This window comes from Etheostoma cragini, chromosome 7, assembly GCF_013103735.1.
Source record: "Etheostoma cragini isolate CJK2018 chromosome 7, CSU_Ecrag_1.0, whole genome shotgun sequence".
In the NCBI taxonomy this organism is placed as follows: Eukaryota; Metazoa; Chordata; class Actinopteri; order Perciformes; family Percidae; genus Etheostoma; species Etheostoma cragini.
The window spans coordinates 8,328,950-8,353,518 of record NC_048413.1 but is presented as its reverse complement, the minus strand read 5'-3'; the positions used below and the strand labels follow the sequence as shown (position 1 = coordinate 8,353,518).

Here is a 24,569-nt window from a genome sequence, read left to right as displayed (position 1 = left end):
TAAATGGTATTGCAGTTTGTGTGTGAAATACCAATATCTGTGAATGAGCATAACAAATTTATCTTTCTATGAATTAAGTCATTGTTACGGTCAAAAAACAAATAGATAGATACTGTTCATCAAAATAGTTGAGTTTCCATGAAATCACTTATCTTTATTTGTGACTGAATGGAAAACATGAAGCGATGAATTCCAACGTTTGAATCCCAAGGGTAATATTATTAGCTATTTCTGAATAAAATATCAGATACTGTATATACTGCATGCAAAATATGAGAGCAAAACCCTTTTCAGAAAATATTCCTCTCTATAAGTAATTAAGCAGCCAGAGAAAAACTAACTTTAGATATTCAGCCCATTGTTTATTGGGAAAATATGGTAATTATGCCCAAAGTGAGTAGGAAACTTACTTCAACAGTAACAAATTTGTTTTAATGGTGCCTAGAGTGTTCTAGATAAACCCTATGGAAACTTTGGCTTCAATCATTGTTCTTTTATATTTAAGGTTCGATCAACTGTGCAGGAGACAGGTAATGGCTGGATAACGAGGATAACGCAGTTCACATCAATGTTGTAATTTTTTCTGATGGCGTGAGTGATGTATAAAACTATATGCAATTTGAACCAAGGAACAAAATTATTATTTTTTTACTACCAAAAGCAATCCATTACAGCAGCAAATGCATCCAGGCAGTTACTTGCTTCCTAACAGCATGTCTCGTCCTAAACAGATTACTTGTGCAGACAGTGCAAAAGACAGTGCCATCGACTCAGTGAATACATTACCTGCCTGTGTGCTGTTCTCACAGTTAATCAACTAGTCAGGGTTAATGGAGGCTTCAGATCCTGACATGGACAACGTCAGTGAGTCTGCAGCAGAGTGCCCTTTTGTTTTGTTTTGCCTCACTTTTGTTAAGTGTTTTCAAAGCACATAAGATAGGTCTGGTCGGCCGGAATGGTGGAAATGTTTTGTTAATGGGAAAAATGATGGGAAATTAGTTCTCAAAGCAGGTCTCAATGCATTTGGTAGAGCTTAGCGAAGTCAACAGCAATGATTTCGATTGGTAAACAACAAGATGTGGCACACTAATTGTGTTGGCGAATGCTTGCACATAAATCACATGTGCTTCATGTATGGATACATTTCCCAGCAATTTAATGTTGCATAGTTAACGATATAGATTGCATGTGAAATGGATGCATCAATTTCCCTTATGTTGTCCAAACATGACAGCTACAGTTGGAGTATTGTTGTACTCAGAGCATTGAAAAACCACATCTTTCTAGAGACAAAATCCTCTTTAGCCAGGAGGATCTACAAACCTCATTAATTGGAAAATATTTAAGGAAGAAAAAGAAAAGAATTGTCCACGGGGAGCTTTGTGGATCATCCCGAAGAACCTGGTCAGAAAGACATGCTGCTCTTGGGTTTTTCAAAGCAGAGTCTCTAGTCCGTTCACATCACAAACAACTTCCAGTTTTTATTTCTAATATTGTTATTATATGGCATACTGTGTGTCACTGTTGCTAAAGGGAATGTGTTGTATATGGCTTAATATGGGCCTACTGTGGACAAATTATACTTAGCTTTGTGTTTTAGCCTTAGAGGGAGAATTGGAGAGTAAGTGCATGAGTCTATCACCTGCAGCTTCAATGGATTTCAGAGTAGAGCATTTTTAAATGCTGTGTCATGTCATCCAAAACAATTGTCAGATTTCAGAAGTCAGCTAAAAGCCTCACTACGAGTGGTAAACCATGACCTGTGACAGGTTTGTTAAAATAATTAATCAGTTGCAACTTTGAAGCAGTGCAACAAGAGTCTGTAGAGTTTTAGGACTTTCAGCAAATTTACTTATTGTTCTAAATATTTTATGCTGCCGTCAGTCTTTGTAAAAGCCACATCGAGAGAATTACACCTATGTTTCTTCTCATTTCCATTTACAGGTCCTAAACATCAAAGATAGGCCTCAGGTGAAAAGCCTGGTTTGCTTACACATGGAGAAGTCAGCTGTCTGTTGGCATCAATGTCAAAGCACACACACACAGGAATGACTAGATTGAAACACTCAGGCAATCAGCCTGCACTGCTTACAGACTTTAGCTAGGCACAGCCGGATTCTGACTGCAGGCACACTCACTCAACCCCCTCTGTTGTCTCATAACTGCTGCACACTGCATGTGCTATTAATGCTTTATACCACCCCGCTTCTATTTTTCTGCAAGTTGAGCTTAAAAAAAGTATTAATGAAATATTTATTCGGGGATTGCAGAGCAGTGCCTTTCTTTCTCTCTGAGTCCGAGAGACGTAGCACAAGTCATCAAATTCATGTTGATGAAACACTGAAGGTAGAGTTGACAGTGAGATGGTATTTATTGGTTCAGGTAATTTGTTTACATCAATGATCAATGATTCAACTTCGCTGAAATAAGGTTCAGTGGTATCTAATTTGATTCAACAATCTATGCAAATTTAGTGTAATTTGAATTCCCTTCTGTGCAGTTCAGCACAGTTACAGTAGATAGTTGTACGCAATTAAAATGGCTTTGAACAGGGGAGATAAGGCCACCCAAGACACACAACATTCATAATACTGTGACAGCCCTAAAAGCATTTTATCAAGAATTTAAACATTTAGTGAGCTCATCTTTGTTGGTAAATTGATGGTGAGAGTATTCTGTTGTATATATCTTTGTCCAATGTTCTTCTAAAATGTCCTTATTCTACGAATAAGAATTGGTTAAATGTAACGGTTCTTTTTATGGCTGGTCAAAGAAAAGACGGAAATAACCCTATTAAATCTTTTTTATTTAGGAATGGGGTCTATAGCTCTGTAATAGATAATTAAGTGCTACTAATCAGTTGCTTTTAAGTACTTAAGGGATATTCAGAGGGGACTCAAATCCCATAATATTAAAAGGACCTAAAACATACCCTAGATTTATTTTAGAGTTACAGAATGACAACAAATGATCTACATAGGTTTGAGTTGAAAAACTTGCCAGTGGGACATAGGCCTTTAATAAAATTGCAATGTTTTTCTCCTATATCAATTTAATTTTAAAACTTTATTTTCAACTATCTTGTTCATTTTGATTTTGGTCATTCAATCAACATCCGATGGGGTCCAGCCAAAGCACACGGATCAATAGTGCAGTCAGAGGCTTAAAAGCTGGCAGGGTGAATGGATGGCAGAGGGCTTTGAATTATTCAATGGTGTGGTGGATTTGTCGGTCTCTATTGCGCTAACCGGACTGTTTACGCAGCGACAGTCAAAAGAGCTGTGACTAAGATGTTAAATATCAAAACAGACATCATTCACTCATAACTTTTCATCTGTCTGAGGTCAACACCTAGAAGACAAACAAAGCACTTATGTTAAAGATATTGTTTTCTTACAGGAGACAAACTGTACATTTGAAAGTGTAACAAGAGAAATATCTACTGTATATATAGAAACTCTCTTTCCAGTTGAAACACGTAGAAGGATGTCGCTAACTGTCCAGGGAGAGAAAATAAGACTCCTGCCTCTTCTGCAAAACATATCAGTGGCTAAATTGCATTCAGGTCTATTACAGCATTGAGTCAGAACAATATGCCTCCTGATTATAGTAGAGTAAAACATACCACCAAACAAATTCTGTTTTAACCCTTGTATTGTATTCGGGTCAAGTTGACCCATTTCAAATTTTTACAAGAAGAAGAAGTAAAAAGTTAAATTTTTTCTACCTGAAAATCAACCGCCTTACCTTATTTTCTGTGATTAACATGTATTCCTGACTCAATTCAGAAAAGTGTTCTGGATGTTACTACTTTTTCCAAAATAATAATTGTGTTCTAGTAGAAACTGATTGCATTCCCAAAACATATGTTATACCAGTTGTTTGAAATTGAGATAAAGACTATATTTGTTGATGGATTATGAAGTAAAATTGTATTCAGAATTTTCTTAAAACCCCAAATAAGTCACGGGTCAATGTGACCCGAGGGATACGAGAGGGTCTCGAAGTGAAGACAACACACGGGTTAAATAATGTCTAAACTGTATTTTACTTAATGACTTCCTTCCTTAACTAGTGAGCTAAGGCAAAAAAGCCACAATTCACATAATATATGCGATGGTTAGTCCATTTTCCAGCCATACAGTCTGATGTAATTGAACTTATATAAATACACAGGGACCCGTAGGGCTGTTACTTTAAAGTGGACCTAACAAAGGACTCACCTGTCGCAGAATAGATTTCTCACAGTGTAAATCGTCCATCAGCCATTCATCCCAAAATGTGCAATTACAACCACTTAATATGAAGCAATCATTGCGTATGCTATGGCAAATTAAGGCACAAAATGCATTCTGGGAAATATACAGTATATACACATACACACCTGTGAACTGGCAGGTGATTAGCCCCAAGGGTCAAGTCAATGTTAAAAATGCTAAATTAAATGGGTAAATCAAAGCCAAACACAAGACGTGGAAGCTACAGAACTGTAGACCATCAGCCCCTGCACCCCGCCTGTTTTTAACCTTGAATGATCTCGACCTGTCATCACACTCAATTGTTGACAGAGTCAACAGAGCTTCATGATTGACAGAGCAGTCAGAGCGCTAAGGAAATGCCAGGTGCTCCAAAACTGCACAAAACCAATATGAATATTTATTCCTAGTAACTATAGTAACAAATAGTAAGTAACTTTTATGTTACTTAAGATTTGGACTTTTGTTAAAAAAGCTTTTCAGTAAAAGCTTTAAGACATTATATGCAACACCTCAGTTGCAAACTTGCAATATTAAGATTAGATATCTGTCTGGCACCTGGCTGAAACTACATGTTTATGCCCTGCTGCAATGTGTTAGAAATGTTTCTCATTAGAAAATAAATAGATTAGATCTATTAATTCAGTAGAAAACTGTTGTCTCCTATGAAGCCACCTCAAACCCCTCGCATCAATTTAAAAAGGAAAAGAAAGGTCATCTTCACCATAATCCTTTCTGCCCATATGTGTAATGTGTGAAAATGTTTATGCATATTGGATATATTTGTGCATAGTGCGAAAAGGAAATAAAAATGTACGTACTATATTTTGAAACAAAGCAGGAGAAGAAAATGTAATGATAATCATAATGGAAACATTTTGGCACTGAGTGCAATAATAAAGATTGTGTGCATTAATCAAACAGAAATAGTCCTGTTCCATATAATTCAAGGGGGTAAGCCAGCCATCACTAAGCGTAGCTCGTATGGCGTCATTTCTATGCTACCTAGCACTTACCCGCCGTTAGCATTCCATTGACTGCCATTCATTTTGACGTCGATTTGACAGTGAAGAACTTTACATCTGAAGTGTTTAAAAACTTAAAATATCCATTGATCATTTCTAAAGAAACACAACAATGTATAAAAGGCTCTATTACCTTATACCTCATGTATGTCTCCATACCAGACGTTTGTATAAAAATAGGCAAACGATTGTGTCATAACCACTTGACTTGCTGTCGCATAGAAGAGGAATTACCCTCTTATAGTAAACGAGAAGCTTGCAGGCAGTTTCAACTTACAGTACATTAGCATTTAGTTAACTAGCAATAATAAGCCTGTGCCTATGTTATCTCCTTACATATACCTACGCTCTCCGTCTCTGAAGATTCTGAAGGAATAAGATTTCTCTTGGCACAGCTACCAGAAGACTTCCAACTTTCAGACAGGTTGCTCACGTCACATCTACGTCATCACCGGAAAAGTGCTTCTAATATCCTTCACTGGTCTCCGTCCAGAACAACGTTATCTGTCGGCCCATTTCTTTAACTGTCTATGATATAATTATTGTAACAATAAACTGGATATGCTTGATGAAAACTCTCTGACGGATGACGGCATGAGATTGGACAACACAATGATGCACTCAGCTCTACTCAAGTCAACACCTGTTCCAATTTATTCCAAAAGACTGACACAATTAGACTTGTCAGCCAGAGCTCGGGGAAACAAGACCTAATTAGCTTTCGGTCCATGCCCGGGAACTCCAACCTCCTTCCCTCAACTCCACAGCACAACTATACTTTATTTTCTGACACTCCACAGCAGGACAGCTATTATCAATTTCCACTTTTCTTAGCTATCTGTAATGGCTCTTGACCAATTATAAAGTGGTCAGATAATTAGTTGCCTTGGAGAACAGGGAGACTTAATAGTTTGACACTTGAGGGCTATCTTTTGGGAATTATTTGTCAGAGAAGAGACAAGTGAAATAAAACAGCACAAAAGTGGAGGAACTAAAGAATGGAGAGGAAATAAAAGGTCTCCAGTGGTGCGGGGGAGAGAGGGTACCACACTCACTGGCACCAAGTCCTAAAACTCTCCTGTGTTGCAGCCAGTAAAATGGCTTCAGGGTGTCATGGAACCCCAAATTGTTTTAGGAGGTTGCATATAACGGCATATATTCTACCACCTCCTACTAAACCACTGAGAGATAATGGCAGGGGAAGCATACAGTAAATGTGGGCATAGTCGTCAGGATTTGTTTCTGTTTGTGTTTATCAGGCATCCACAGATCCCTTTCTGTGTAGGAGTCTAGGGCAATAGATTAGAGTGCTGGTGCCAGGGATATCATGGTTGAGAAAGAACTGCATATTTAAGAGTTCCTTTGTCTGCATGTGAGGCCTGTGTATTGCTGTTGCGTTAGACTGTAACTGATATGCCCCCTGGCATGACGGTCCAGTGTGAGTTTAATTTAGTGCAACAACACTGGCAGACCTGAGGGTGTGGAAGAATGGTGGAGTAACAGGCTGGCTAAGGAGGATCTAACATTAAACTTACTTTGTGACTGCAGATATTTTTTTGCATATAAAATGCAGCAAGGTGCTCCAGCATTTAATAAAGACTACTGCTGGCAGCTAATATATATACTACCTGCCAACATTTCCGTGATGACTCCAGTTGAAACTAAACTGACAAAATTAACACCAGATGTGGAGGAGGCACAGTTTGAAGACTCTGGGAAAGACTTATCCATATCCTTGGCAGAAGCCTATGAGGTAGTCAAAAAGCTCCTCTGCGGCAAGGCACGAGATGCTGAAGGCTCTGGATATTGTCGGGCTGTTTGGGCTGACATGGCTTTTTAGTGTCGCATTTGTTTAATTCATTCTAGGGATCTGGAAAGGAGGCTCCAAACGGAGGATGAGCAATGTGAGTTCCGTCCTAGCACTGGAACAGTTGACATTGGGGCGGTTTGCAGCCGAGGGTGAAGCGGTCAAGATGAAATTCAACACCTTTATTCCTTGGACATAGTTCTCTACCGTAAAATGGAACCATAAAATGTCTCCCTCCTGGTTGGGAGTGAGTTTCTGCCATTAGCGGAAGGAGTTCAAGTATCTTGGGTTCTTTTTCGTCAGTGAGGGTAAAATGGAGTGTGAGATGGACAGGTCGGTTTGGTGCGTTGCATTGGACCGCTGTGTTAAAGAGTCCAGAAGGTAAAGCCATCCAATGGAGGATTTTGGTGCTTGAAATACTGTTTTTGTTTGCTGTGATTGTCTGAAAGTGGCATTCACAAGAACACCTCATCTGAGTCATTTATGTTTTCTGACCATACTTGCACACATTTCCCTGCTGTTTACAGACAGATCCTATTCAAATGTAACACATCATTTCAGAAACATGTCAGTGGAAGTAAGAAAAATACAGAAATGTGTAAACTCTCCAGTCCAGAACAGAACATCCCCTTGATTTCCACCGCTTCCCTGAGTGCATGTTCTGTCACAAGCATTCATTGATAACTGACAATCTGTCGGCCATCAATTTTAAAATGGGACCTTATGGAAGGAACAGATGCAAAGATGAAACAATAATGAGATGCTTACTGACATCTTATTCTTATTGATGCTTCCTGATATCCGGAGATGCATACATTGTTCCTATGTCTCCATTGGAGAGTTACACAGCTTCCTATAATATGTGATGTTGTCAGCTTGCATTCTGCGGCTTTGTTGAAGAAATTCTCACATCTCATCAATATCTCCATGTCAGTATTACTTGAATTTTAGGCTCAGAGCCTATAGCCTGAATTAGTCATTACTGAAACCTCACATCTGTGCATACTACAGTGCCAAGAAAAAGACAGTGAACCCTTTGGAATTACCTACATTTATGCACAATGTACCCATAAAATGCAATCTGATCTTCATCAAAGTCACTTAAATAGACAAATACACGATGTAAACTAATATCACTCAACTTGTTTTCCAAATTGGCATATTCATTAGATAATATCAATGATAAAAATCTAAATTGGAAACATTATGTGAACCTCTCACAAATGACCTCTATAACTGCTACTACAAGTCAGATTTTCTCATCAAGGATTTGAAATTGGAGTTGGTACCTTTTCCTGTATATCCACATGAAAATATTGATTACTAACACTCATCTCTCCACAGGCTGATGTGAACCATCTCTCACAAGTGCTTCTAGAGTACTTCAGCTATAGCAAGATGGCAAAAAGTAAAAAAATAGAACCCTTGGGTAACAGTAAGGGTCTTTCTTCAGGCACTGAGGTCACAACTCATGTCTCAGCAATGACAAAAATATAGGGTGACAAATTGCGTGTGGAAGTGCACAACGGAGGAAAGCATGGCTTTCCCTTAAAATAAATTGATGACACAGCACATATCAAATTGGGAACCTGGAATATTATATTATGTTACTGGGACACTCTTCAGTTAAACATAATACAATAGACTATATTTTGTTGGAGAAACACCTTACACTTTGTGTTGGCAATATTAGAGACCCACATAAACTCAAGAGCTAATAGACACATTTCTGTGAGCCCGATTTGGGAGACTTCAATGGAAGCCAAATGCCAGTCCAGGACAAATCTTATTTAACAGACAGTCTTCAAAGTGCTCATGTGATCATTGTTATAATCAGTACAGATCTTTCATTTATGTCTCCCGAGTCTATCAGGCAAGAAAGCAACAGGTCTCCTTCCTTCATATTCTCTCCGTTTTACTTTAGGGTTTTATGACACGTGTATGCATATTGGCTGATGTAGAAGTAATGAATTACATTTACCCTCATTCCTCTATCAAGAGTTTTTTCCGTGTGAACTTGTACTTTGAGTATTTAAAAAAAAAAAAACTGTAATTTTACTTTTACTTAAGCACTTTCTATCATAAGTATCCTACTTTTCTGCATTAAAATGGAGCAGAAGGAAGGAGATAAATCAGCAGCTGCAGCAGAGAAGATGCTGCAGGTGTGTCTGAGGCAGCAGGAGGGCAGAGCTCGATATACGCAGGTGACACTCTGCACTCAGCTGTCACAGTTTTGAAAGGCTACATGTTAGACTTTACACTTTATTGTCCCAGAGGGGAAATTCTTTCACTGTCACAAACACTGTACGTTTTGGATACAGCACGCTTACAGACAAGCAAAAGTACAAGTATAACAGAATGACATACAGGGAAATAACACAGACAGACAACACAGACAAAGTGTCAGTGATGGGTTTTATCCGGATTTGGTGTTAAGGTCACTTGTCCTGTACGTTTACTCAGAGTACAGTATATTTTAACTGACCTACTTTTCACTTTCTATTTCATTAAATATGTACACATACTTTCAATTAGGTAAAGTTTCTTTAAAATTACAGTGCTTCTACTTGAGTCTAATTTTCTAGTTCTCTTTCCATCTTTGCATATTGTTTAATAATCCACAATTCTTAAACCTATATAAGAGATGTTTTGTCCACCTGAGGGAAGTGAAAATGTAAATACAACAATAGCACACCTTTTAAAGCTGAAATGCCAAACTCAGTTGCTTTTTTACGAATCAAGCAGATACAGAGCAACATTAGCATCTATTTGATGAAGGAAACTGAAGAGCTGGGTGACAATTAAAATACTGATTATAGCAGCTTAAATTGGTTACAACAGCGTTAACAAACAGCTTTAGTCATACTGTATAAAGCTATGCTTTGTCTTTTAAATTGTGAATCAGCGCTAGAACTTGGATTCAAAGTGGTAAGTGCTGCTCCAATCTAAATCAGTGTGTAACCATCCTAGAAGTGTGTTCTCGCTTCTCTGGTAGTTTGACCACTGTTCACATTTTATTGACAAAGGAAGATTGTCTCCACTCGTGAAAAGACAAAAAAATATGTGAAGGCTTAATAAAAATTGTGTTCCTGTTGTGTCTCTGCCACATGAAGAAAGAAAAGCAGACCATCAATATGTTGGTGCTTAGAGGCAGACTTGTACAGATGGATGTTCATATGTTTATTATGACAGTCCGCAGTGGGTGAAGGGAATCAGACCTTGAAATGATAAATAAACTAGAGGCTTTACTATGCCTAACAGAATGAAAAAATGCAACCCCCCTTAGACCCAGAACACCATGCACATGAGCTTGAGTTAAGCGGATGGAAAGCTACCATTAATGCTGAACTAATTAATACGGCAGCAGCTCACTGCTCGGTAGCTGACTGGGATTTTTAATAAATGACGTAAGGTAGGAAATCCCTACTGGCCGGATACTCAAAATGCCGAACACTGAAGTTATACGTGATTGAACAGTCACCAATCACCTTATTCATATAAATCAATGAGGCAATCTTCAGACGGGATACAGTCTACCTCTGCTGATGCATCGCGCCACTCCTGCCATTTATGGTTTTGCTCCTACGTTGCTACATCACACTGTAACTAATTAAGCTGCTGCCAGTGTCTGTCGCGGCACCCACTAAGAAGCCAAAAGTCCAAACTTGGATTACTTTAAACCAGTGGTCTTTATTATATCAAGGCACCGATCGGTCATGAAGCCCTGCTTCAGGTCTTGGAAAGCGCTCATTATCCTGTTCCTTTCAACACCAGCCACACATGCACTGGATCTAAAAACATTAAAGCTCACAGAACTTTGTCTTGAACTCAGACACCAGGGCCTTTACTTCCAAAAGGAATTTGACATGAAAATGAATTTTTACCATAAAAGACTGCTCGGACATGCAGTCCTGGTAACCTGATTTAAACTACGCCAGCTACATCACAAGGCTTTATCTGTTTTGCTAAAATCGAACAACAGTCTTCAGACAACAATTAAAATAGATTTGCTAATATTAAAGAAACTGTTTGACAGTTTAGGAAATGTGCTCAGTCAAATAAGAAGATTGACACCACTGTCATATCTGTCCAGTAAATATCAGACTACAGCCAGCCGTTCATAAGCTAAGCTAAAGGCTGCTGGGTAATAGGCTGGATAGTGGCCGTTTACCAGGTGCTCCTTGCAAAATTAGAAGACACACATCATTGTTTTATTTTGGGATTTTGATTATTGCGCCCACCACAGAATTCACAATCTCACATAACTGCTTGGATTCATTGGGGAAGTATCTTAGAGGGCAGTGCGCTTTCTCCAAAATTCAACCGTTTGTGTGAAATGGAGCATTGCATTTATTCAGGCAGAACACTGCGATCATGCACTCCATCAGGATTAGCTGGTACACTCAACAATCACATTCACAAAAGTCAATGAGCTGGTCTTCACAATCTGACAGCACAGACTTTCCCTTTGTTGATCATTTAAGGCAATCCAACACCCCCGTTCACTAATATATTAAACAGGGGTGTGGTCAGATATCCTCACCAACTGGCAAGTCTCATCGATCTATAACTGTTTGCAAAGCTATTTTTTTTAATGAAAACCCTCTTACCCTAACATCTGTACTACTCATTATGATTCTCATTCATTCTTTGTGTAAAGCATTTACATAATCCAATCATCTTTAATCTGTCAATCACTACCACTTCATAGCTAGAGAAATGTAGGTACTTGACTCTGTGAATTGGTTTGCTTTGGACACAAATACCTTGATTACACAAAGGTAAGCATCGGGGCGTAATTAGCCATTTAGCCATTAGCATTGACATCCTTGTCCCCAACAATACACCATCTAGTATTCCAACAGCAGACTGAATGTGTGTCATTGTTAATGGAAGGCATAGTTTTACACTCATACATGACAACATCATCATTCAGGCCCTGTACTTGATTATTAATAGGATGTAATGTCTTGGCATGGTCTTTAGCCTTGTTGCAATTTAATGAACTTGCCGTCATTTTTGGAGCAGAAACTTAAATTACTGTCGTCTCATGAATTATATATCATGTTTTGACCGTATGCTTCTTAATTTATCAGCGGGCATACTGTACACTTAAAGACATTCCGCTTCCGCTAATGTGTTTTCTGGATATCAGGACAAAGTGTGAGTTATATTCTGGGAGAGATTTTTTGTTTCATTTTTAAACGCCAGTGAAATCGCATTGAGATTCAGTGGAATGACTTCAGGAAGGGAATGGAGATAATACACCAAAGGCTGAGTGTGGATTGCACACTGCTGATAGAGTTTATACAATCAAAAAGAAGGGATACCCTTTTGATGAATCAGATGGGCTTATCCACAGACAAAGTATAATACATTCAAATCGCTCTCCTGCTTACCAAACAGAATGTATATTTTTAAATCCAGGAAGGAGACATTTTGTTTTCTATTCAAATGCTAATCTTGATTCAAAGTTCTTAAGTAGAAACATAGAGTCATAGAACGCATGACAGTAAGGGGTATAGTGGAAAATCTACATGAGATGGAAAACTTTTACAACGCACACATGCCACGGTAGGGTCACAGGCAAACGACTGCCCAACCTGTCACGTGAAGCTTGCAAGTTAACATTTCACTGTTGTTCATAGGCGAGATGTTGCTTAGGCACATAGGTGCATGGTGTTATGCTCACAATGCCAATATGCTAATGTTTAGCACAGACTGTTTACCACATTCACCATCTTAGTTTAGTCTGTCAGCATGCTACCATTGTCAATCACTGGTGTTGAAAAACTGTTCCAGCCTAACAGAATGGCCACTTGCCCCCAAAAGGAGTCAATCCTCATAGCCCCGCCCTCCCATGTTAAAAAGGAGAGTTATACTCAGTAAACGTAAAACAGCTTTTTGTCGTCATTCATTACATTCCACTTTGCAACAACGCGTCGGTCAGTATGTATTTGCAAGTTTCAATAAAATGTATATGTATGGCCCTTGATGTAATTCTTTTTTCCAGTGTGGCCCTTTGAGTGAAAATGAGTTGGACACTGCCCGTTTAACAGGTATAAACAAAGTATTGGATTAATCAACATTTTTACTAGATAATGGCGCTAGATGAAAACTTAAGGATTCACCAAATCGATAACAATTCATACTGATGGGAAACGTATGTGTTTACAAAATGTCATGTCAATCCAACTAGAAGTAGTAGTAATTTCAATGAAAACCCAAAATGTTATCCACACAGGGCTTCTAGAGGATAACTGAGGGGGTCACTAAAGGCAATTCATCCTCTGAGAACTATGAATGTCTGTAAGAAAAATAGGTCTAGGTATTCAGAATTTTAGCCACCAGTATGGTTCAAGCTCCAAAAAACACAGGATCCTACAATTTCCCTAACTTAACTAAAAACAACTATTTCTAAACACTCACTGCCTGATGAACACCTGCACCATTATTGCACCTGGGCTTCTCCTACTGTGAAATGTCAAAATGTCTATAAATAATGAGAATCTGCAGTACAGGAGTACTTCTCCTCATAATGAGTAAAGTGACTCACAATGTTCAAATTGTAAGATTGAATACTGTATGTCACATGCCTATACTAATATTCTAATATGGAAAAAAAAGAAATTGTAGATGGTGACCTCTGTGTGGCAGGAGGACATGTTCAGACACTGGGATGGCTACGTAGGGATCGCTTGAGGGAGATGGTCGACAAAACAAATCAATTCTGCTTCAAATGCCATGCAACAGTTGCTTCAAAGTTAGGAATGCGCAATTTGTTTCATAGTTGTCTCATATGTCAATCTAAATGTTCATTTGATTACCTTCAAGCTTGGCGTGAGCAGCGTGTAAAGGAAAGGACCAAAAGGTGCACAGTAACAGCTGTGCTCCAATGCTGGAGCTGTTCATCCAGCTTGAGAAATTACATGATAATTCATTTTAGAGTAAAGATTGATATGGTTTCATTTATCATGTCTGCTCGTCATCCACCTCATCTTTATTACCATCACTCTAAAATGTACCTGCTCTCGGCTCTGGGCATCTGCTGGCATGGCAGCACAAACACACACACACACACACACCATCTCTGTTGCATTGGCACCGACAGCAGAACTAATGTTTGCCTCACTAGGGCTCATTTAGCTGAGATGCAGAATGAATAATGTTAACAGCAAACACTGGCAGCAGTTGAGTCTTTGATGAAAAAAGTTCTACTCTCTCTCTTTTGTGTTTGTCTTTGCTAGTTGGGTAGCTTTACATTACTTTTTTGTTTTTGTTCTCCTCTTGTGCAGTAAAAGTAGCTGAGAGTCAAGGGGCAGTAGTGGAGTAGATCCGTAAAACTACATTCTGTGATTGTGTGTACACTGAAGAAGAGGGTACAACATAATGCAATGATTTTTGGGGACTAAAACCAATTGCTATTTGTGTTAGTCTTGTAACTAAAAAACACATTAACTAAAGACACTTTTATTAGGTTATTTTATTAAGCTTCAGACTACTTATAATACAGTGTTTTTAGTCAAACGAAGGCCATGTGTCAACCTTCATGCTGGCAGCTCTGTGAGGAAGGCTTTGAGGTAAACGCTAACAGCATGGCAACACACTAAAAATTACAACATGCTGATAGCTGGCATGTATAATATTTAAAACCAAAAGTACAGCTGAGGCTAATGGGAATGTGACTGCTGGCATTCGTTCATAACTTTAAGTATGTGACAAATTATAATTTGAACCCAATGATGATGCTAGAGGACAAGGTTGGGGTTTCTGAACTTATTACTTCAAGTAGTCCTATTTCATTGAGGAGAGCAGAAAACGACCAATCAGAGTGCATCTGGTGAAAAATATCCTGTGAGATCATGGTTAAAAAATCTGTTACATAAAAAGGGAAGTTATGAACGCACAGTTTTCATCTTTCAACTTTTTTTCCAGCATAAAAGACACAAAACATGATTGTGTTGCAGCAGTTATGACATCAAACTCCCACATATCTTCCGCAGATGTTTTGAGATTTGGGAGGTATCTATCAGCCAGAAGAAACTTCTAATCTAATTGTCTTTCCGACACCTCCTTTTGTGGTGTCCCATTACACAAACAGCAGTAAACAAGTTTGTCACAGCATACAGTACTGAATGTTCACCACAAACCGCTATGCAAAAACAATGTCATTTTTTTTCTTATTAATCTCTGCAGGTGTGGTATGTTGACTCGGTGTCATTGCTGTAACTTTTCTGGATATTAGTCCAAAGCAAAAGAGAAATCATGAAACGGTCTCATATGAGACCATGTTTTTATGCAAAAAATTTCCACGGACTACTCCGCTAAAATTTCTTACTTTTGTACGTCATAAAACTAAATGCTGGAAATTATGCTCTCAAGATGACGGTCTTTGTATTTCAGAGAATGTGATGCTGCAGGGCACAGTCTAAAACTTATTTCACCAAATTAGACATGATTTCATCACTGTTTACACACCTGGGGCAAAGACGAGCATTAAAATTCTAAATGAGAAATGTAAAATATACAGTAACTAGTAGGCTAAAGAAAAACGCTGAATATTAGAGGTAAAAAAGCTTTGTCAGAAAAGAAAAGTCCCGGTATTATTCTTCGTTACAAACATGGACTGGAAGCCTTCTTCTGTCAGAATTGTATTTGATTTGGACAACAACACACATTTTGGATTTTCAAGATGGTACACTAGCCCCACTTTTCATCTGCACTGATTTCAAAAGGAGACAGAAGTTCCATGATTCTTTATTCTTTTTGGATGAATGCCCAGAAAAGTTACAACAATGACACTGATGAGTAGACATCCCACACCCCCGGGCCTAATGAGAGACGAGGAGTGACATTTGTTTTCCCAGATTTTGAGCTGAACTGAAGTGGGTGAATACTCAGTACATTGTGACAAAATTGTCTACTGCTGTTGGAATAATAGGACATAAAAAGGAGGAGGTGTGGGAGCTTTTGTGCAAAAGAAAATCCCTTCTCTTGGGGCATTTGCAACCTCCTAGACATCAAATCCTGAAGACAATAATCGTCAGTAGATAAACAAGAAAAGTCTATCTGCAGAGTTTTAAGAAGGTTCATCAACACACATTAATGACTTGTTCCTACACAGATAATTAGCTCATTTCCATAAATTAATGTTTCCCTTAGCAGTATTGATGAGTGTATTGCATGGTTCAACCAATGTAAGCCTAAGTGTTGAGTTATGATTTGGAATAAATGTGCGGTCGTGCATTCCAGGGAAGGGATTTATATTCTCTACCCTTCAGCAGAAATATCAGCAGAGCCATCGTTTGTTTTTCTCCCCTTCCCAGTACACTATTTAACAGCTGGGAGGAAGTAAATCTCTTCATCTAAATAAATTAATCAAACAACAAACCACAGTTTACTGAAGAAAGACGAAGCCTGTATAATCCCATGAGTGTACTCAAACATGAATGCAATGGAAAAACAAATCAGCTCAGGTTAAATATTGGAACCTTAAAAATAACAGAAGACTTCAAATGTAATTCCTACCTATGCTTTGTGTATTTAATCATATATCTTTGGAAATTAACTGAACAGTCACCACACACCCCATTAAGATGAATATCATTCATCATTTATACGTCAGTAAAAACAGCTGCAAAACAAACAATGGCGGAGTGTTTGTGCACTGTAGCACCACGTCATCAGCATTGGGAAAACAGTGTACATTTTAACTTGCCAGCTCCTGACAGCCGAGAGAGAAAAACACAATGACAAAATTAATCTCTGGAGGATTCACAGCATACTTGATACAGTTTTTTGTTGTTGTTTTTTTTCTTTTAAGGGGATCTTGGTCAGTGCTGCCTCCAGCTGATTCCTCAGCAGAAAACTCACACACATCGTAAAAGTGCTGTGCTGAACTCCGGGACTGCTCAAGCCCATTTCATAGACCTACAGTAGTTTGAGATGATACGGTCTTTGGACCCACTTGAGTACCGCTGTAATACAATAAAATCAGTCAGTATGTCTAAAGTTTAATTCCAGCAGAACATGCATATTTATGGAGCACAAAATGCTTCTTATAATGACAAACACTGTGATCTCCCCAGGGTTTTTGGGGGTGGCTGAGTCAGCCCCGATGATAGGCAGGAGCTCCTGCTAGCCTTGCGGCATCCTTACTACTCATCTCCCTGAAGAGTAATGTAACATGTTGAGCACAAAATAGAAGGGCAATTTTGATTTACTGGATAAGCTGTACAACAGATTAAGTGATGGTTAATGTTACTGCTTTGTACTTCATAAGCTAGATACCACTAACTCGTGAGCTAACACCTAAATGATCCACTGTTGGAGCTCATTATCTCAAAATAATTAAATTCTCATTTTCTCATTCTCAGTTAGCACACCTTACACCTGTGTCTGACTTTTGCTTTTACAACAAGAGGAGGGTTTTTAGCAGCAACAAGATTGAAAAGTGGCTGACGGGATGCCACTCTGGCTTAGGGGCATATGTTGATTGGCTTGTCAGTTATTGGTATGCCTCTGGTGTTCTCATGGCTTATGGCCCATAATTCACTGCATGTCACTGTATGTTCCACTGTCATATACCACTTCCAACAACAGACACAGATCTTACTGACATTTGCTGATTGTAATATGCCGCTGCTGTATATGACCTGTTTTACTGGAAGATATCACTGTCCACTACCGTCCACCATGGTGCGCCAATGTCATATGCCGCTTCTTAGTTGTATTTCACTTTAACTAGTGGCTTTAAATAGTGGCTTACTGTTGCTCAACATGTCACTGGTGTTCCATTGCCATCACTATGCTAACACTGTACACCAGCATATGCAGCTGCTTCGGTAACAGTATACCGAATGCACTGCATATTACTACCGTTCCACTGAAATAACTTATTACTATATGGATAAAAGTGATATTTTGACATTATTCCCTTCGGCGCACAGGTAATGTACTTGGTCAAACTTTGTCTAAAAGTAGCTACGGCTCAACTAGCTAGCGGTGACAGCTGTTTTACTCTTGTATAATGGCATTGGCTACTAGTTTTGAAAAGTGAAAAGCCTTTTAGTGGAACATATGCAAGTGGGATGCCATTTCTACGTAGCACATAGCAACAACATACCGTAAGAATCATCATATGTGACAGTGGGACACCATTGACATGCTGTTTTCATGTGCCAGATGCAAGTCTTACAGCAGCAACACCCCACTTTTCAAAGTGGTATATGACAGTAGAACAGCAGTGGCATACCACTCAGCATCAACACATGCCACTAAAACATTAACAACTTGCCACGCACAAATTTTCCGTCTGCGTGTCAAAGTAAAGTTTTTGTTTTGTGTTTAAACATTAATAAGTTGGTATTTTTACTTGAGTTGTGAATTCTAAAGTCGCGAACAGAAGTGTTTGGACTGAAATTGCCTTTCTGTGCACTTACAGTCTATTGTACTGAGATCAGTACAGAACATGAATACCTAATGACCTTCCTGATAGCAAAGGTCTTGCCATTCTCCCCTGACCTCTCCACATAATGAGGCATCCACTGGACGGCAGATAACTGGATGATTTTTTCTTTTCTTTTCCGATTATTAACTCCAAAATGTACAACTTAAACTCCCCAGATGATGGTTGTTTTGAGATCCTGATTAACACCAAAACCTCTTACATTTAAATGCATCTTGGCCATTGTTAACATTTAGACAAAGGTCTCCTCCTGACCCTGTTTAATTAATATTCATGAGAACTGCTTGTGTGCACAGGAAACAGGGCCAAATAAAGAGGACAGTATCCAGAGGGGAAATGGTGAGATAATTACTGTGCATACTGTAGAAGTATTTGCTACAGTGGATAATATTGTATGTTGTGTGTATCTTTTCTCTATCCGCAGTACTTACCCTCTTACAACAGGATCTGTCACTGATAGCTGCAGATAACATATCTAAAGGAAATGAATTCATCCACTTCATTTTGTCTGCCCAAGGGATATTCATATCTAAAACAAAATGTTGTGGGAGACCTTACAATACACAGCATGATGAAAAAAATGCTGAAAGAAAATAGAAGATACATTTTGAGTCGCAAGTGTATTACAAAAGTTTGTACACAAAACAGCAACTGCTACTCAGGGAAGTCTTTGATTCTGCATTCTGCTGTTGCAGGAATTTAAATCTCTGGTAGAGCAGAGATCCAAACCTTTTAGACAGCAGTGCAGTGGCCCTGCTATAACCATCATTTGGAGTTTTTCAAACTTACATGATTCTGTCTGAGAAGTCCCATTAGCTCAATTGTGCTTGGGATATGTGGCTGAGGGGACGGATGTCCTGAAGCCCAGTTTGACACAGTGATCCTTTAATCCAGTAGCCAGTTTCTATGGCCCTGAGTGCTTCTGTGTGTAGTATCAGACCCACATAGAGTAAGTGTAAGGCAATGGCTGCAGGGATGTCTCTCTCTTTCTCTCTGCCCAGTGGCTCAATACTGCTCCATGCAGAGGCAGAAATCTTTAAAGAATCACCCAACAGTACAACAGAACAACTCTAACCCTGATTTTACTGCAGCAATGTGTCCACCTTTGAGAGCACGCACACAGTGATGAGTGAGTTTCAGTGTCCTTCCTTTTTAATAAAAAAAAATATTGCACAACTCTTGAACTAAACAAACATTTTTAGGCTCATCTAACCTTTATTCGGGAAGTATCTGAGCTCATTTCCAGTTTCTTAGAGAGCCTCTGTTCCAGTAGCTCCTGTAACATTTCATTTTTTGGTCTTCCTACAAAAATGAAACGTGTTGCTGAGGTTTACCTTTCACATTCTGAAAAAAATTATTTTCTCATAAGATTGTACAAGTTGCAACTCTTACAGAATAAAAAGTATGACTTCAATAACATATACAACTATAAAAACAATAAATTGGTTTTGTCCATATTCAAAATATAGATAAGCTCTTTTAAAGTCATTTTGTTCATTTTTGTAGCTCCAATTGCTTCCTCCGCAACACATCATGCTCTCTCTGTTTAAAGACATGTCCAAACTGGCCTTGACCTATTTTGTCAATGGTGACATTTAACTGAAAATGGCGTGGGGCTTACAGGAAATGTTGTTAAGGAAAACCTTATCACCCTTATCTAGACATATGCAGTAATCACACAACATACTATTTTGTAAGGCTCTGTTCCAAAACTGGATTTGAATTTGTTAGCGTTGTTCAAAGTTTGAACTATACCGTGGCCTTTTTTTTACCACCAGGTACACTTGCGTCTTACCTTGACTTACAAAGATAAATAACAGCTACAAGTGTATGCACTATCCACTACTTCATAACATGAATTGATTTGTCAAACAGCCACCCACAAATCTAAGTCCATAAACAATGCATCAGGCTGTCTTTGAGACATGAACAATGGTTAAGGTTCCGAAGAATAGCATAATTCTTCTGTCCAATTAGGCCTAAGCAAAACAACCCAACCCAAGCTTCCATCCTTAACCTTCTGTTGTCCTCGGGTCGAAAACGGCCCATTTTCAAAAGGTTTCTACATCAGAAATGTAGGTTTCTTTCAACCAAACTGTCATAATAAAAAAAATAACAAGGATGGTTCCGAAAACGCTCATAACAAGTAAAATTGACGATCAGTACACTACTGTCATTACATATGGTTTAGATCAATTTTGTAGCATTGGAAAAATAATGATAAAATAACGTGAAAAAAGTGGAAAGAAATGTCCCAAAAAATCTTCAAAGATTTGGGGAAAAAACAACAAAAAGCGCAGAAAAACATAGATAAAAACATCAGAAAACGTGACCCAAATGTCAGGAAATTGACAAAGGTGTTGAGAAAAGACAACCAAATTGTTTTAATTTTAACTTCATACCCAGAAAAGCAAAAGTTGCATGGTTAATGGGAAGACAACACAAGGGTTAAACATTTTTACCTTGCTGAGAAGTTTTGTCACATTTTGATCTCGTCACACCTCTATTGACATCTAATTAAAATTTGCTCTCTCCCTGTCTTTCTCTGTATGTTCCTCAGATTCACTCTCCATTTTATTTTGTTCAAAGCAACAATCTGCCCATTAAAGCAACACTAGAGAACTTTTTATAACTTAAAATAATATTTCCAAAATTGTTTCAGTGGTTCATCAACTGCTCTACTAACCGCACTATACAAGCTTGCCAGATCGGGTAGCAGATCTGTCGCCTGGCTTTTCACTCCTAAGTACTTACGCTCAATTTTTATTTCCCTTCAGTACTACGTCTGGGTTTGTGGTATAGTGTTGGGTTTTCTCCAGACATCTTTTGGCCAGTCCAAACAGAGGGAGTTGCTGAGAACAATGACGTTGAGGCGGTGCGCTACAGTTGTAGTTCTGTAATGACGGTGGAGAAAGATGCGGGCGAAAGCCATTTGCTCCGTTGTGGCAACGCTGCAGAAAATCCAGAAGTTAAAGCCCGGGCAAAACAACAATCTTTGCTGAGTTTTGTTGGTGGCCGTGATGTTGTGGCCCTTCACCCTACATGGTTCGGGAAAAGTTAGATTTTCAAGCTTGCGCCGTTAGTGGTGAAGATATTACATCCAAATGTTAGTGATTGGTTATGTCAGATCCAGATTGACTCTGGGCAGATCCAATAGTTTTAAACTTCAACAGAGAACCCTCCTTCAAGGAAGTCTACACTTGTCAATGGAGAGAGTCTGGAAGGACCAGGCTAGAGGATCTTTAGTTCAAATGAGACATAATGGAAAAAGTCTGCTTCCAACCTGTAGGGGGACAAAAGTATATATCCTGTTTGGAATTGGCTTGTGTCCCTTTGGTTTGTTCTTTTAAATTATAGCATGTTGGACTAATACAGTACATCCTTGATGAGGTACTGCGGGATGAAAAAAATAGTTTGAAACCCATGGAGAAAGAAACAGCATGATGTGGGTACATGCACACTATTTATACTTAAATGTTAGCTCCACTTTTTCTCCTCTTCTAATGGGTCCAAAACAAGCAGCTAAAAGTGTGGCAGTTCAATACGCTAAGCCAAAGAGGATATGCTTCATCATTTAGGAAAAGAATAAGAGGACTTTTTTGTTAGTAAGAATGATAATGGAGAGCAAATCCATCTTGCATTTTTTTCTAGTACTAGTGTCTAATGAGAAGAGGTGCCCTACTTTAACAAAGAGTCTATCTTTTGCAGCGCACACAAAAATCCAGACAAGACAAATATAGATTACATAATTAAATCAAACAATGTGGAAAGGAAATAGGGGCTCAGTTAGATGAGGAGCTCAAAATGGTGAACTGGATACTGAACAGCAAAGCCTTAGAGACATTTGAGACGTACAGTTGAGGAGAAGAATTTCTGGGTGATGGTAAATAGTTATTTTAGTGATGCTCTGAGGAATTCAAATGTGGGCTTGACATACAGAGTTTTTAATTAACGTTCAGTCAAAAAAAGAAAAGAAGAAAAACTAAGAATGAATGCTCCACTCGTGTTTTATCTCCCTAAATGTGTATGTTCACTCTTTTAATTAGGTAAGTTCAAATAGAGTCAATATGTCCAGTTATGTGAATCAGGTCAGGGGATCTAAGTCATATTAGTGTGGAAGATACTGCCAGAATTCAGCACACACTCACTAGGTAAAGCAGGTTGTCTTTGAACTCTGAAAAAGGAAAGGACAGCATAGCTGCAGTAAAGCAGATGTAACATTAACAAAATCTACGTATGCAAGCTATTCTTTTATTCCTGAACAAATGTCTAGCTGGTGTGTTAAATGTTACTATGGCAAAACCTGTGTTGGTGCAAAAATATATAGGACTAAAGCTACTATTTCAACAATATATATTATTAAATCTATATCTATGTTGCATGGCATTGAGAGACAGACTTCACCTATAAGAATGAACACCTATAAGCTCCATGTCCTTGATCACTGCCTCTTTGAGGCAGGTGTCATCATAGTTGTTATTAATAAAATAGCTGCTGACTGCACTCCAGCAGGTCGTCTACTATATGTCAGAGGAATTCAATGGCTCCGATCGCTGCAAACTAATGGCTTTCATTTGGATCTGACAGCTTGGTATTTGCAGGTCCCTCTTGAATTGATAGATCGCGCAATTTGGAATCATTTGTTTACCCAGCCTGTCTTGTGTGAGCTACTTTGCCTCCTGCAAAATAACAGAACAGGAATTGGATATGATTAATAGGACAAGCTATAATGTTAAAGCTGATCATTGTAAAATCATACTTGTGTGGGCCTTGCTTCCGTCTTGAACTCACACAGGTTTTTTCAACTACCGTATTGATCTTGACAAGACATTTTATCTTGTTCCTGGAAATACATCTGAAAAATGGGGTGGTCTTATATTTGTGGTCGAGACTTTGTTAATACACCCACAACAACAGATGTCGCCAACAACAGATAAGGAGTAAAACGCGTTTTGCCATCCTAACTGATACCAGTAACCATCCCTGACAGCTAGCTAGTGCCGGGGCCTGAAAACATGGAGAGACAGCGATGGTCTCGAACAGTCTCAGCTGGACTCAAGCCAGCTGATGGTTTCGCTGCAACAATGTTCAAGTCACAGAGGCTGGTTTTATAATGTAAGGGATGTCACCTGTTCCAACAGCCAATAGAGAAGTCGGCTGGTTAAGTTATAACTATAGAAATGAAATTATCCATAATCATTTTTCTTAATTTTACAAACAGCTGGTTGAAATGGCAGAGTATTAGACGGAGCTTCAACGACCACCTGAAAGCACGGTACTGTTATTTGGCCAAGCTTGATAGAGAGAGAGACTGAATAGAGAGAACCAAGCAGTGAATCAGAGAAATAAAACATGTTGATGATGTTGTGATGTTGATTCATCACTAGAAGTGTACCTGAAGCAAGTATCTAATTATCACTAACGTCAGCCACATTCATATTACAAATTATGTATCCAGCTACAAAAAAAGATAAAAGTTGGAAACAAGGCATTGTTATGGAGATGATACACTGTTTAAAAAATGCAAACAGCCAGAGAAAATCTTACCATGGTCCTCAAAGCGGCCGCTCCCAAGAGATTGACAGGAGAGTGTGTGATTATATGACTGAAAATTGGAATGATGGAATGCCCATTACCAGAGCAGTCATTCAGCTAAAGGCCTTGGAATTATCTAATTATTACCTTGTTTTATTCAATGTGTTTTTGTTAGACTTGTTTTCAAATTACTAATATTTCTTTTTAAACAACATTTGGTCTTCAAAAAGTCTTGGGGTGGGGGTGGTGGGTCGGGGGGGGGGGGGGTCGTCTTACAATCAGGGTCATCTTATGTTCGGACCGATTCGGTAATTGCCAGTGTTATTTCTGTATAAAAGCAGGTTAATTAAAAGTCTTGAAGATCAGGTGGAACATTCTACTGCAGCATGTGAGCTGTATCTGATTAGTCCTCATTGATATCAGGTGATGCTGACGTATAGACTCACCCTGGCTGTTGCTGCTAGATGGCACAACCCCAC

At 38.7% G+C, this 24,569-nt stretch overlaps 1 protein-coding gene and 1 long non-coding RNA gene across 3 annotated transcripts in view; both read left to right on the top strand.

Annotated features, from left to right (window-relative positions):
- LOC117947900 (metabotropic glutamate receptor 4-like) overlaps positions 1-24,569 on the top strand; it is a 183,845-nt gene that overhangs the window by 68,370 nt on the left and 90,906 nt on the right. The window lies entirely within an intron of this gene.
- Positions 1,999-23,873, top strand: LOC117947902. Its single transcript, XR_004657352.1, has 4 exons — positions 1,999-2,010; positions 4,414-4,419; positions 6,298-6,307; positions 23,657-23,873. It is a non-coding gene; the product is annotated as an uncharacterized LOC117947902 (long non-coding RNA).